General features: G+C 40.2%; 1 long non-coding RNA gene across 1 annotated transcript; it reads right to left on the reverse strand.

Moving 5' to 3' along the window:
* Positions 1-7,321: 7,321 nt before the first annotated feature.
* On the reverse strand, positions 7,322-9,635 carry LOC130735368 (uncharacterized). The gene is made up of 2 exons (XR_009018416.1): positions 9,080-9,635; positions 7,322-7,563 (listed from the first exon to the last, which is right to left on the reverse strand). It is a non-coding gene; the product is annotated as an uncharacterized LOC130735368 (long non-coding RNA).
* Between the last annotated feature and the right edge of the window lie 4,996 nt (positions 9,636-14,631).

Consider the following 14,631-nt stretch of genomic DNA (forward strand, 5'->3'; position numbering starts at 1 on the left):
GATGGGTAGTTGCTTAGGCTATAACATCAAGGAGAGATTCATGAGTTCATGTCCTTAGAATGATGTGCTTAAATTGACTAGTTGAGCAAGGACCCAAATCATGTTCTTTTCTGAGTTTAAGTTTCTTTTCCCTTTTACTACTTCGACATATCTCTTTTTCAATAAAACAAACCTTCATACTCAAGACCTAAACCGAATTTAATCACTCACAATCCTTGTTGTAACATCCCACCAACCAGGTAAAGACCTCATAGGCAACGCGAAACCCTAGAGAGTTGTAATATGTGAATCTTCGCTAATAGTATAACTATACTATACAGTATACGTATAATATATATATATATATGTGTGTGTGTGTGTGTGTGTATGCGTGTATGTGTGAATATTATATTATAGTACTTGTTTGCACGTAAATCGAGACGTCGGTCAATCGACTTTAAATCGACCCGGCAATACAAGAACCAAAGACATGGTCATAATAACCCCAAAAAGAGGATGAACTCGAGATAGAGGTAGAATAGACTAAATAAATGATCTGGTCACATCTCTTGGCAATGATAGATACATTATCTCAGTGTGACCGAAACCCGAATCAAGCTAAAAGAGTGATACCTTAATCACTCTAAAGAGATGATGTTGAACCTTGAGGGGGGAAATACACTCTAATTTAGCACTAACAAACCTGAACCAGTATAATATTGCACCAGTTTTGTCCCGACATGGAAAATGATAAAGAAATCGACCAATCGGTGCCCTAGGATTTGTGTGTAAATGACCTAGGCAAACAATCAGCCATTACACCATGCAAACTTCACTTCAGATTGCTTCTGACCCTTCCCAAGTGGCAGCTACGCAACCTCAAGCCCTAGGATAAACCCCATGGATGAAGTGGCGGTGCAACTTTGATTAAGTTTAAGCATGATTTAGCAAATTAATCACTCTACAGCTTATATAAAGGGTACCATTCGACTCCACGCGACCCTAGCTACCCAGTGAGTGCCCTAGAACCTTCAGAGAGGGCCCAGAGATCCCAAAACGAGAGTGAGACCGAGAGGAAGTTCTGAAACTTCCCCTCTTCGAATCTCTCAAACTAGAGAGAGTTAGGTTCCCATTTTTGTTCCATTGAGTTCCTGGAGAGGAGAGGAAGAGAATCGACTAGTCTTGGTCAAGTTTTGGTCGAGAAACCACGACTCCACCATCTTCGGGGAAGCTCCAATGAACCCTTGACCTGTAACTCACCCTTTCTCCCATCTCCGAGCACTTCAGCCACACCCACGATCACCATTCAACTCCCCACGACCTGTAGATCAAGTTCCAGTACTTGGAATAGCACGGCAGTGACATTTCACGACCCTCCGATCATCTTCTCCGGCGAGCATCATCGTTTTCCAGCGAGTAAGTTCTGCAACTTGCTCGTTTCAGCTCGTTTTCGATCCAAATTGATCCCTTAAGCATGCTAGGACATAATTAGGAAGCTTTAGACTAGTTTTAGTACCTGAATCGTTGTGAATTGATAGAACCAATTCATGAACTTCGAAGCTCAAATTGAGCTATCGGGTTGGACGTTTGACCGCGAATTGATGTGCCAAATTGATCCTCCTGTACTTCTAGAAGGTCATAGGAGCTTTTAGGATAGCTAATTGTAGTAATTGAGCTCTGAAGAGGAAAGCCCCAATTTCACCTCGCGGGCAGCCTCTGAAATCACAAATTGGCACTGTTAGAGTGCCTAGAAGCTAAAATTGATGTTTCCATTGAACTTATGAGGTAGAAAACTATAGGAATGGACTATTGGATGTTAGTTTTAAGCTCAGTATATAGATTTCTTAGTTTGCAAGTGGAATTTGAATTAAGTGCTTAAAATAAGTGATTCTGAACCTGAGCATAAGCTGAGAACAGTAAAATGTGCTTAACAGAACCCAAAACCATTAGAACAATGAGCAGAGATGATAATGAAGAAAGAACTATAGAATTTGGCTATTAAAAATGAAATTAGTTTGCATAATATGACTAGATAATTAAGTTGTAGTATTTTGGATTAATAATTAACCTAAGTGGATAGTTTAATGACTCAAAAATGATTAGGTCAGATTAGTGGACATAAGGATATAAAGGTCACACTCTTAGTTGAGACCAAGATTAAGATAGAGTGATACTAGTTTAATAGTTTAATGACTTAATAATAATAATAATAATAATAATAATAATAATAATAATAATAATAACAATAATAATAGCGAACGATTTAATGCCATAATTAGTCTATCGTAACCCAAGCATAATCAATGATGCAGATGGAGCTATCTCAGACCTACAAGATCCTCAATTGGTAAACGATAAAGGTAAGGGGGGTTATACAAGACCTTGTCTTGGTACACAACTCATAAGTAAATCGTTATTACGATAGAAAGCATATTATTATTTGCTTATGTGTTATTAGATGCATGATTGGATGTTGTGCTTGAAGAGTGAATGTTGGATGAAATGTTGTGCTGAATTGTTGTGATTGTGACTCATGCTTGAAGTGTTGCACAGTAGAAAGGGATGACAGTGCACTATGGGATAGAGTGGTATTAGGATTATGAGCCTAAATGGCATGGTATCAGGATTGTCTCTGATACGTTGAAGCATCTAGGGTAGTGGGAAAAGGGAAAGAATAATCCCCGATTTAATGAGTTGTCGATACTTGCTTTTGGAAATTGACCTACCTATAACACCTTAGGATTACCCGTAGGATAGATAGAGTAAATAAATAAATAATGATAATGGAATAGGCAAGTGAGCCCTTTTCTCTAAGCGATTAAAAAGTACATAACCATTAAACGGCGGATTAGAATTTCTGCTTGTATTCCTAAAACTACTTGATCTTATTAAAGATCCCACTTCTATAATAATTATGGTGTACTTACTCAAAGTATGGCAGCAGATGCTTGTTTCTAATTTATTAGAAACTTAATGGAAGTATAAGGGGGAGACGATTGATACTTGAAAATACACTTAAGGAGCAACAAGGAGTAGGAAAGTACTGTCACTACCACTAAGAGAGTGTGAATATAGAGACGCCAAATGTGGTCAGGTTCAGAGATGAATTGACCCAGGATTTACGCGATGGCCCCACCTCTCCATCAGCTACCGGCAGGGTCCCGGAGAGGCTGACCTGATCTGATGTAACAGGGACCGCATTGTCGTGTACTTCTGTCTGTGAGCTACTGAGCGATCATTGTCTGGTAAAGAGTGGACTGTAAGGAGTGTCCATGTTCCCGAGACGACTTTCCGAAGATAACGAAGCAATAGCTTCGGGCCCTTTAAATCATACTCATCACATGATAAAGAAAGTAATAAAAAAGTTGGCGATGAACTCACTATTTCTACGAAGTAGTGAGAGAAGTCAATTCAAAGGACGGAGGAATAAGGTTGATTTAATCATATTGCATCATTACTTGTGTTTGTTAACATGTGTGTGATTAATGATATGTTAACTTGAGTTTTATCGTTTATCTTATCTGATGTGTATTATTGTGCAAAGTTGCGTATGACTCACCCTTGCACTTATTTTATAAAAGCAGATATCAGGTGTGACAATGAGCATCCCTCCGATCCTCGCGATCCACGCTGATTTCCCGTCCCGTGCTGGCTGGCATGTTGACCCAGTTACAGGATACTGCTTTTATCAGGGACTCACGATTTTGTGGTGCAGGGATCCAGGAGCAGGCACATCAGTTTTCCCGTGACGCTCCCTATGGTGTTCTCATTCTTTCTGCCGACCCATGCTCAGCACGTTGGTCCGCCGAGTCCAGGCAGCCCACATGTGCCATACCCACAGGCAGGCGAGCCTATGGAGACCGGAGAGCCTGTCCCAGCCGTACCAGTCACCGAGGTGAGTCCACAGGGATGTCCTGATCAGAGGGTTCCGCAGACCCAGGAGTTTATGGGATCTCCTCCACCCCGGAGGAACTTGTCTTGCTTTCGGGTCACGGCCCGCAAGCGAGTGAGGTCCCCTAGATTCTCCCGAGATGCCAGGATTTACCGTCGCAGATTCCAGAGAGGCGAGGCGTCCGGAGACAGAGAGTCAGAGCAGGGTCCTATACTAGAGCAAGTGTCAGTATCAGCAGCCGGTGAGGGAGTCAGTGAGGAGGATCCAGAGGACGAAGATCCGAGGGGATGAAGCCGTATGGTCTGAGTTTTTGATGTTGATGATGATGATGATGATTTATGTTTCTATTTATGTATTTGATTTCCTGTACCAGACTATGTGCTTGAGGGCGCTATGTCCTCTTTATGTGTTGTCTTCTTATCTGTAGACTTATGCGGTGGATCCGTCCACCAACTATGCATGTTATGTATGTTCTGTGTGGTTTATCTCGTTGTTCTCCGTAGTCTTAGGTTAGGAGGTCAACTACCTGGGGATGAGAAGGGGGTGCACGAGTACACTCTTGCGACCCCGATCAAATGAGAAAACCCTAAGTAGAAAAAGAAAAAAAAAATTCAATAGTTCACGTAGCGTGCTCACTCCAAAGTGATGGAGTTAGGACGAATTCGTCACTTAAAGAAGGGGGCGTGACAGGAAGGTGGTATCAGAGCAGTGATTCGTCGGCCTAGTGTTAGAGCCTACTAGGGAATCTAGAATAGGTAGTTAAGGTCATAGGAAACTAATCACCTTGTGAATTTCAGGAAGAGATGGCAGCAATGGCGAGAGCTACTGAGCAACTTACCGCTTTCTTGACCGAGCAAGCGGAAAGAGCTGGGAATGGAGGTGGACACCAACCATCAGAAGATGATATCTACTGTAAGGCCCAAGTTTTTCAGTTTATACCAAGTGAATAAATTCTTATTCACCAGTAGGTTTGAAGCATGGCGAAGGGAAACCTGAACAAGAGTTTAGTAAATGAAATAAATGTATGAAGGAGAAAGTTCAGGAAAAGTCTGAGGTTCGTATTGAAGTCGATAAAAGTTATAGCACGATCGTTTTACGCTTAAACCTAGGTCAGAAACCCTAGTATATAGCTAATTTTCACTTTTAGGCACGACGGAAGTTAATTCCAAAAATCTTCAGAGAAATGTTAGAACTTCTCTTTTTCCATATATCACAATCGTTTCGAGGCGAAACTCTAGGATCTACGAACGTCCGATTCCAATCATCGGAAGTTTGCCGAAACCGAATCCCTGGTATTTCAAAACCCTAGAATTTATCGACAATGAAGACTTTTTCTATTCAGAGCTTCAAATGAATATTCCACACGCGTACACCCATTTCTCTTGATGATTTCAATCTTTCTTCCGAAGGAAGTTTTCTATTCCGACATTCGATGCAAAAAGCAACTTATCGGGTAAAATAGTTTTATACCGACTATGCATTAGTTGCCAAAAATACAAGGAGACCTCTTTATAGTTTTGGAATTCTTTTGCCAAAACATATCTATTAATTCACGGAGAATGACGCCGGAAAAATCAGATTCGCGAAACTTTCATTTTCCCGCGAATTTCCAACCTTTATATATAGCAAAGAAAGGAAGAAAAACTCAAATTTTCCTCCATTTTCTTCATCAAGGCCGCGAGTTCTACAAGGGAGGGAGAAGAGAAGATTTTATTCATCGTTTGCTTGATCGTCGATCAATCAGTTGCTACTTCAAGGCTTCGAGGTATAGTCGCTAATCCTTACCTCTGATCGCTTTTTCCATAGCTTTTCTGTAGAGTTTTCTGAGCGGATAGTTTATGGGTTTTTGCAAAACTATCCTGAATCTTTCATTTCTGATTCTAAACCTCTTCCTTATGCGCCCAAGATCACTTCTGCCGGGTTAGATTTTCCGTTATGTCGCCGGAATTCCGCCGGAATCAATTTGAGCCTAAAATACCCATTTTTGGAGTTTTTGGTGTTAAGCTTCAACCTTTAGGCTGAAAACTATCGCCTTAGCTTAGTGCTAGTAGGATTAGTTGTCATAAACGTCATTGGTGACATCCCTGCAAAATTTTATTTTTGGGATTTCAGTTTTGAAAATCCTAAGTTAAAAATCATGACCAAAATACCCCTGCGACAGTTTTTGATCCGATAATTTTTCCGAGTGCAGAATACCCTTAGTTACGGCTTATGAAAGCATAGGAACCAAGTTTGATCGAAGAAAAATCGAGCCCCATAATTGCACAAAGTGGCCGAACCTATTAAAGGGGGAGGAGGAAATTTCCTTTTCCGAAAACTTGTCTTTTCGCGCTAGATTATCGTACCTTAGAGTATAGATTACTTCGAGTAACCTTAGTAAGTATCGATAGCTTAGTTTTCGATAGATTCTGATAGTATTTATGTGGTTTTGCTCTAAAGGTGATTTTGAGGAATTCCCAGAGGAGCAAGCCTTTGATTGTGAACAAGTGTTAGGAGATCGTCCTGGAGAATCTACAGGTGAGGGCTTCTCACTGAATCTCTAGTTAATGCTTAGGGTCGATGTTTCGACATTGTTTACTGTTTATGCACTGGAATTGTGTGTGATTGGAAAATGTTTTCTGAGGCTTCGGCTGACAATGTAGATGATGCATCTACTGAATGTTTTTGATGAGTGAATTACATGCTAAGTGCTAATTGGGTAATTTAGGATGTGTGGTGCATGCCTTATATGCTAAGTGCTATGTGGTTATTGCTTAAGATATTGACCTATGACATGTTGATTGATTATGATAAGTTAATTCTGCTTTTGCACTATAATCTGAAATTCTGAATCGTGAGAATAGCGGGCAGGTCATGCCGATTTTTATTTGAGAGTTTTGAGAAAGTTTGATAGGACGAATGAGATTCGGGCCTTGTTATGATGTGTATGGATCGAGACATTCTCTGGAGTCATTTGGGGATTAGGAGATCCCGAGAACTTATAGGAATTTCGATAAGACTAAAAAGGATATTATTTTGAAAAGAAAACTCATAAGACATTAAACAACCTCTAAATCTTTAAATAAAGATAATAAACTCGAAAGGAAGCTTCGGATGCAAACCTTAGTTTTTGGAAAACGAGAAGTGTCGTCAGATCCAAGTGTTGAGGAGTTTGGTAAGTTCTGAGTATGTTGGTACTCCTTCGCTCGTTGAGCAGTTTGTTAGCCATCCAAGGGATGAGCCGAGAAGCTTCACTGAGGCGTGAGACTGTAACGCCCCGATTTCTCGAGTGTTACTCAGTAACTAATTAACCCATTTTCATAAATAGTTTTCGTCGATTCACTTATTAATCTTCAATTAATGACAAACCTCTCATTTTACGAAAACTCTTGAAACATAACCTTTCCAAAAACACGCGGAAGTAACCAACATCGTAAAAATTTTTAAATAACCAACTGTAAAGAGTACGAATCAAAGGCCTGAATGAAAATAAAGATTACATCAAAACTTGTTCATTCGAATTTAAGCAATAAAATTGTTCGATACCAACACTTCGGAAACTCTCAACCCCAACAGAAAACAAAAGACTCTCAACCAAAACCCTATTCCTTAGCCTCTTCCTCTTCCTCTGAAGTGTAGTCGTCCTCCGGTATTGGCACGTCACGTAGCATCAACTCCCAAGAATGAGTCATCGCCATTATCTTCACGACCATCTACCCCCCCCAAATAAACACATAGCAAACAAGCAGGGTCAGGTCCAACAAAAGAATGATAATGACAAAATCAACAACAACATATATAATATAAGTACATTATATGTCTTTTATGGGAAAGAGTCAGTTACTAACGGAATCTCACTTCACACAACCACCTTTCACCTTGGATCCAACACCATTCGTCCAGCAGACGAACAACACCATGAGCAAAGCTCACAACATCATGGCGTTCCTTGGAACGACCACAGCACACCATGGGTCAGACACCCACAAGTCATAACATCACGGTTCAAACCGCATTCACCCTCGCGTGCAAGTTATCCGTTTTGTCTCTAACGGAACCATTGTTCTCATGGTCCATAGTCCTAACCAGACCTATGTCCAAATTATTCACATTTACTTGCAAGCGAGTTATAAATTCATTCTCTTGGTGTTTAAGGCTCTAATGTCAATCCTAGAGTCTTATGAGTTAATATCGTATCAGATTACAACGTCAAGAAATAACAGTCACACTAGGAGGAATTACAGCTGGGTGAGCGACCTCCTAAACAAGTCACAACTAAACTTCATGCAAAGCATAGAAATAATCAGGGCCTCCCAAATTCACAAATTATTTACAAATTCCAGAGGCTCAGTTTACAGATATCATCATATAAAAATCTCACAAAGGTCCCTAATCACATGTTACTAACATTTCCAACAATTTCTCAAATTTAGTGTTTTTGGACAACAGGTGCAGCGTGTACTAAAACTGGTCTACAGACCGCAATACTTAGCCAAAAAATTCACATGATACATGACTGGAAAGATAATTCGAAACTCTACACTTTTATAGTTTATCACTTTTCCATTTGAGATCCAAAATTAGGTGATATTAGGCCTTAAAGCTTGCTGTCCGGTACAGGAAGAACAGCAGGTGCAACAGTCACTAAGATCGACCTCCAGACCTCATTACTAGACAAAAAATTATGTTCTTTATATGCATAGAAAGCCAATTCGAAAAGCTACAATTTTCCAGTTTATCCCTTTTTCATTTGAGACCCCGAATTAGGTGTAATTAAGCTCCAAAACTCGCTGTCCAGTACAGGAAACTGGCAGAGATACTTTTGCCTTCAAATTAATTTTTCAACCATTCAAGTCCCAGAGTTTTAAACCATATTCCAGCAGCAAGAACCACATATCATATATCATATATCATGCTTAAATTTCCAGAACCAAGATAACCATCAATTCTAGCACAAAAGGCAGATCTAAGCATATAAATCTTCAATCATTTTAATCAAGCAAAGTCATAGAAGAAAACGGTAGTTGTAGTGATGAATAATGGAGAATCATGGCATCAACATTTCATCTCAAATCAGAAGCAAAACATCAGATCTCAAGGCAGAAAAAAAAAACAGCAAGCATCATGAACACAAAACTCTTGCAAAAGCAATCATGTTCATGACTTTTCTCATAGTAAAACATGGCAAATACCCTAGGCAATCTACCCAATCCTAGGACCAGCCCTTACCTTGGGTTCTTGGTCTGAAAAGAAGAAGAGAATGAAGTTTGGAAGAACAATCTCTTGCTGTCCAGGTCTCCTTCACCTTCCTTCTCCTTCGCGAAACCCTCTCTATTCGCGCTCTCTCCCTTGCTCGCGCGCGTGACCGGCGACAATGGTGGTGGCTTGGGCGGCGGCTCCCTTCTCTTCTCTCACACGTTCTCTCTTTGTTTTTCACGTGAAGGTGCTGTAGTGTATCTCTGTTTTCTGATTGTGGAAGAATAGGGTTTCCCCCCTTGGCTAAAATCCCATGCAACCCACAAGTGGGCTAGGGTTTTGTTTTCCACAAGCCCGACCCAAGTCCAACCTTAACCCACCAGTCTAATTACCTAATCAGACCTGAAACTTACTAAAACCTAAGCCCTCAAAGGTAAATTCATAATTAAATTCGGACTTAGAAGAAAAACAATGTAATAATCCCGCTGGCACTGTACAGCCGGAACTACGTTCACTAAAACGGGGATATCTGGAGCTACAGATATCGGATCGACACGAAACCACTTGGAGAATTTTCTAGACTTGAAGGGCTACAACTCTCATGAAGGACGTTTTCCCAAATGAAGTCGTTAAGACCCTCTAAAAATTCACACAAGTTGACAGTTCTAATCTGCCAGTTATCAAACATAGCCAAAAACTTCAATTTTATTCAAACTTCCATAAAATTGTTCCAAATTGAACTTAGGGCCTTACAGAGACCTTGTGAATGCATGATACTCCACTGAGGCGTGAGACCTTGTGGAAAGCATGGGGCCCAAGTTTTTCAGTTTATACCAAGTGAATAAATTCTTATTCACCAGTAGGTTTGAAGCATGGCGAAGGGAAACCTGAACAAAGTTTAGTAAATGAAATAAATGTATGAAGGAGAAAGTTCAGGAAAAGTCTGAGGTTCGTATTGAAGTCGATAAAAGTTATAGCACGATCGTTTTACGCTTAAACCTAGGTCAGAAACCCTAGTATATAGCTAATTTTCACTTTTAGGCACGACGGAAGTTAATTCCAAAAATCTTCAGAGAAATGTTAGAACTTCTCTTTTTCCATATATCACAATCGTTTCGAGGCGAAACTCTAGGATCTACGAACGTCCGATTCCAATCATCGGAAGTTTGCCGAAACCGAATCCCTGGTATTTCAAAACCCTAGAATTTCTCGACAGTGAAGACTTTTTCTATTCAGAGCTTCAAATGAATATTCCACACGCATACACCCATTTCTCTTGATGATTTCAATCTTTCTTCCGAAGGAAGTTTTCTATTCCGACATTCGATGCAAAAAGCAACTTATCGGGTAAAATAGTTTTATACCGACTATGCATTAGTTGCCAAAAATAAAAGGAGACCTCTTTATAGTTTTGGAATTCTTTTGCCAAAACATGTCTATTAATTCACGGAGAATGACGCCGAAAAAATCAGATTCACGAAACTTTCATTTTCCCGCGAATTTCCAACCTTTATATATAGCAAAGAAAGGAAGAAAAACTCAAATTTTCCTCCATTTTCTTCATCAAGGCCGCGAGTTCTACAAGGGAGGGAGAAGAGAAGATTTTCTTCATCGTTTGCTTGATCGTCGATCAATCAGTTGCTACTTCAAGGCTTCGAGGTATAGTCGCTAATCCTTACCTCTGATCGCTTTTTCCATAGCTTTTCTGTAGAGTTTTATGAGCGGATAGTTTATGGGTTTTTGCAAAACTATCCTGAATCTTTCATTTCTGATTCTAAACCTCTTCCTTATGCGCCCAAGATCACTTCTGCCGGGTTAGATTTTCCGTTATGTCGCCGGAATTCCGCCGGAATCAATTTGAGCCTAAAATACCCATTTTTGGAGTTTTTGGTGTTAAGCTTCAACCTTTAGGCTGAAAACTATCGCCTTAGCTTAGTGCTAGTAGGATTAGTTGTCATAAACGTCGTTGGTGACGTCCCTGCAAAATTTTATTTTTGGGATTTCAGTTTTGAAAATCCTAAGTTAAAAATCATGACCAAAATACCCCTGCGACAGTTTTTGATCCGATAATTTTTCCGAGTTCAGAATACCCTTAGTTACGGCTTATGAAAGCATAGGAACCAAGTTTGATCGAAGAAAAATCGAGCACCATAATTGCACAAAGTGGCCGAACCTATTAAAGGGGGAGGAGGAAATTTCCTTTTCCAAAAACTTGTCTTTTCGCGCTAGATTATCGTACCTTAGAGTATAGATTACTTCGAGTAACCTTAGTAAGTATCGATAGCTTAGTTTTCGATAGATTCTGATAGTATTTCTGTGGTTTTGCTCTAAAGGTGATTTTGAGGAATTCCCAGAGGAGCAAGCCTTTGATTGTGAACAAGTGTTAGGAGATCGTCTTGGAGAATCTACAGGTGAGGGCTTCTCACTGAATCTCTAGTTAATGCTTAGGGTCGATGTTTCGACATTGTTTACTGTTTATGCACTGGAATTGTGTGTGATTGGAAAATGTTTTCTGAGGCTTCGGCTGACAATGTAGATGATGCATCTACTGAATGTTTTTTATGAGTGAATTACATGCTAAGTGCTAATTGGGTAATTTAGGATGTGTGGTGCATGCCTTATATGCTAAGTGCTATGTGGTTATTGCTTAAGATATTGACCTATGACATGTTGATTGATTATGATAAGTTAATTCTGCTTTTGCACTATAATCTGAAATTCTGAATCGTGAGAATAGCGGGCAGGTCATGCCGATTTTTATTTGAGAGTTTTGAGAAAGTTTGATAGGACGAATGAGATTCGGGCCTTGTTATGATGTGTATGGATCGAGACATTCTCTGGAGTCATTTGGGGATTAGGAGATCCCGAGAACTTATAGGAATTTCGATAAGACTAAAAAGGATATTATTTTGAAAAGAAAACTCTTAAGACATTAAACAACCTCTAAATCTTTAAATAAAGATAATAAACTCGAAAGGAAGCTTCGGATGCAAACCTTAGTTTTTGGAAAACGAGAAGTGTCGTCGGATCCAAGTGTTGAGGAGTTTGGTAAGTTCTGAGTATGTTGGTACTCCTTCGCTCGTTGAGCAGTTTGTTAGCCATCCAAGGGATGAGCCGAGAAGCTTCACGGAGGCGTGAGACCTTGTGAATGCGTGATACTCCACTGAGGCGTGAGACCTTGTGGAAAGCATGGATCTTCACTGAGGCGTGAGACCTCGTGAACAGCATAAAGCTTCACTGAGGCGTGGGACCTTGTGAATGCGGGATACTCCACTGAGGCGTGAGACCTTGTGGAAAGCATGGAACTCCACTGAGGCGTGAGACCTTGTGAGAGCATGAAACTTCACTGAAGCGTGAGACTTCGTGAGAGCATTGATGACCCGAAGAGTCATCGTGAGTGGTTGCACTCATTTTATGATTATATTTTGTCGCAGAATCGACTTTACCTTAGGGTAAGCTTTTAGAGACATTAATTTAGCTAGAACACGTGGCGACGTGTCGAGTGAGGTCGGAGACGTTGTTTGGCTAATCACTGCATTGCATGCACTCATTAAGTGGTTTAAACACGGCGAGATACCGGACCACGGCGGATTTCAAAATTGGTTATAAGACCAGGATTTCCGCGTAAGAGCGCTGCTAGGTGACTCTTAGTAGCAGACCGAAATGGCAGACCTACGGGTTTACTGCTGATCTGACTACCTTTGTGTGGTGTAAGAGGCACGCGGGCCGAAATGGTCCCACCGTGGCTGGTGTTAGGGCTGATCCGTTTGATGTCCATCCGTTCCGGATTGCATATTGGTTGACTGGGTTAACCTGCATATCATTTCATGCGACATGCATACTGACTTAGTTGATGAGTGTGTTTGATACTTGTTAGTTCTACTTGATGCATGTTAACTGTGTTTTACTGTCGTTATATTCTTTGTGGAATAATGCAACCCTAGGATGTTATCCCTAGTTATAAGCCTAAGTGGCTAATCTTTTAATGGTATCTATTGGTGGTATTATTTATATAATTCTTTGGAGTTGACCCTCGCGTCTTCTGTGTGTGCTTTGGCGAACAAACGCCCTTTGTCAGATGTCTTTGGCGGGCTGATTCATGATGGTTCATCCTTCGGGAGGAACTAGGGTTGAGATGCAGGAACTGGAGCGTATCGCGGTTGCGAGAGGAGGACGGATGGTGTATGTAGACTAGGTCGTTCTGGATTTTGAATTCGGACGACGATCATGCTAGCATGTAGGATTGAGTGTTAGTGTGAGCTCCTCGAGATGGGATTAGTGTAGGAGTAGAGTCCTAGCTCTGAACATCATTTGTTCCTTTGGGAACAGGGTAGTTTCCCACCTATAGCTTTTTGTGTGGTTTCTTTACGGGAACCACAGGGAGTTGGTTGGACTTAGGAGGTCTTGTTTTAGGCCATCTGGGCTGACTTATTCTCAGTTTTGAGGGATGGTGTTGCGGACACTTCACCTTTTTATTTGGTTTGTACTTATTGCCTACGGGCGTTACAGTTTTCTTTCCGTCACTGGAGGTTACTCGTGACGAGGATGTTACTTACAGCGGGGGCTGTTTATATATTGTATATTAGTTTTATTACCTTTTAGCATTTGGGTTTTATTTAATTCAGTCTTGTCTTAGTTATTATCAAAAAAAAAAATATTCACGTTTTTCCGCATTAAGTTTATTTTAGTTACTAAAGTGACGCCACCGAAATCGGGGTGTTACATCTACCACGGATTGGACAAGTTTCTGAAACGAGATCCACCAAAGTTTAAAGGGGGTTACAACCCCGACGGAGCATATGAGTGGATCCATGAATTAGAAAGGATTTATGAGACGTTGGTATGTGCTGACCCACGTAAGGTTGCTTTTGCTAGTTATTTACTTTCAGGAGAAGCGAAGACGTGGTGGATTGGAGTAAGAGGGAGAATTTGTAAGACCCTCATTTTTAGAATTAGAATAATTAATTAATTTCCAACTCACGCCTAGGGTGATGTGTAAGCATGAGAGGAACCTGAACAAATAGTTTTTATATTCGGAGCTTCTAACGAAGTTTCCATCCGTGTTACCTCATTATTTCGATGTTTGTGATCTCTTTACAGAAGGAAGTTTCTTCATCCGAAGTCAATTGCAAAAAGTAGTTCTGCGGCATATTTTGAAGCAGACTACGTTGAAGCCATTTTCTCATTTAAAATGAACCCGGAGCAAGTATCGACCTTTTATGGAAGGATACATAGCTTAATTGCATAATATGACAACGTCATATTTGTTCTAATTGTCTAACAATTATTCTTTACCTTAATTCTTACTCATTTCCTTGTCCATGGATCATTTTAATTTGCTCAAAGTGATCCTAATTTATATATCATTATTTCATAGAGCTCCCCATAATTTTTGGTATAGTAATACACCATCTCTATATTTTTTCTCTTAAATCTGCGAGTTAAATCCTACAGTGTCTAAATCAATTGGTACCGATTTATAAAATATCTACACATGACTCACCATTCTTATCCTCCCTCGGTCACGTTCACTCACAATTCTAATCTTAATATATACTATTTCCCCAATTCTTTCTTTGATTTCT

The sequence above is a fragment of the Lotus japonicus genome, chromosome 2 (genome assembly GCF_012489685.1).
Source record: "Lotus japonicus ecotype B-129 chromosome 2, LjGifu_v1.2".
Lineage (NCBI taxonomy): Eukaryota > Viridiplantae > Streptophyta > Magnoliopsida > Fabales > Fabaceae > Lotus > Lotus japonicus.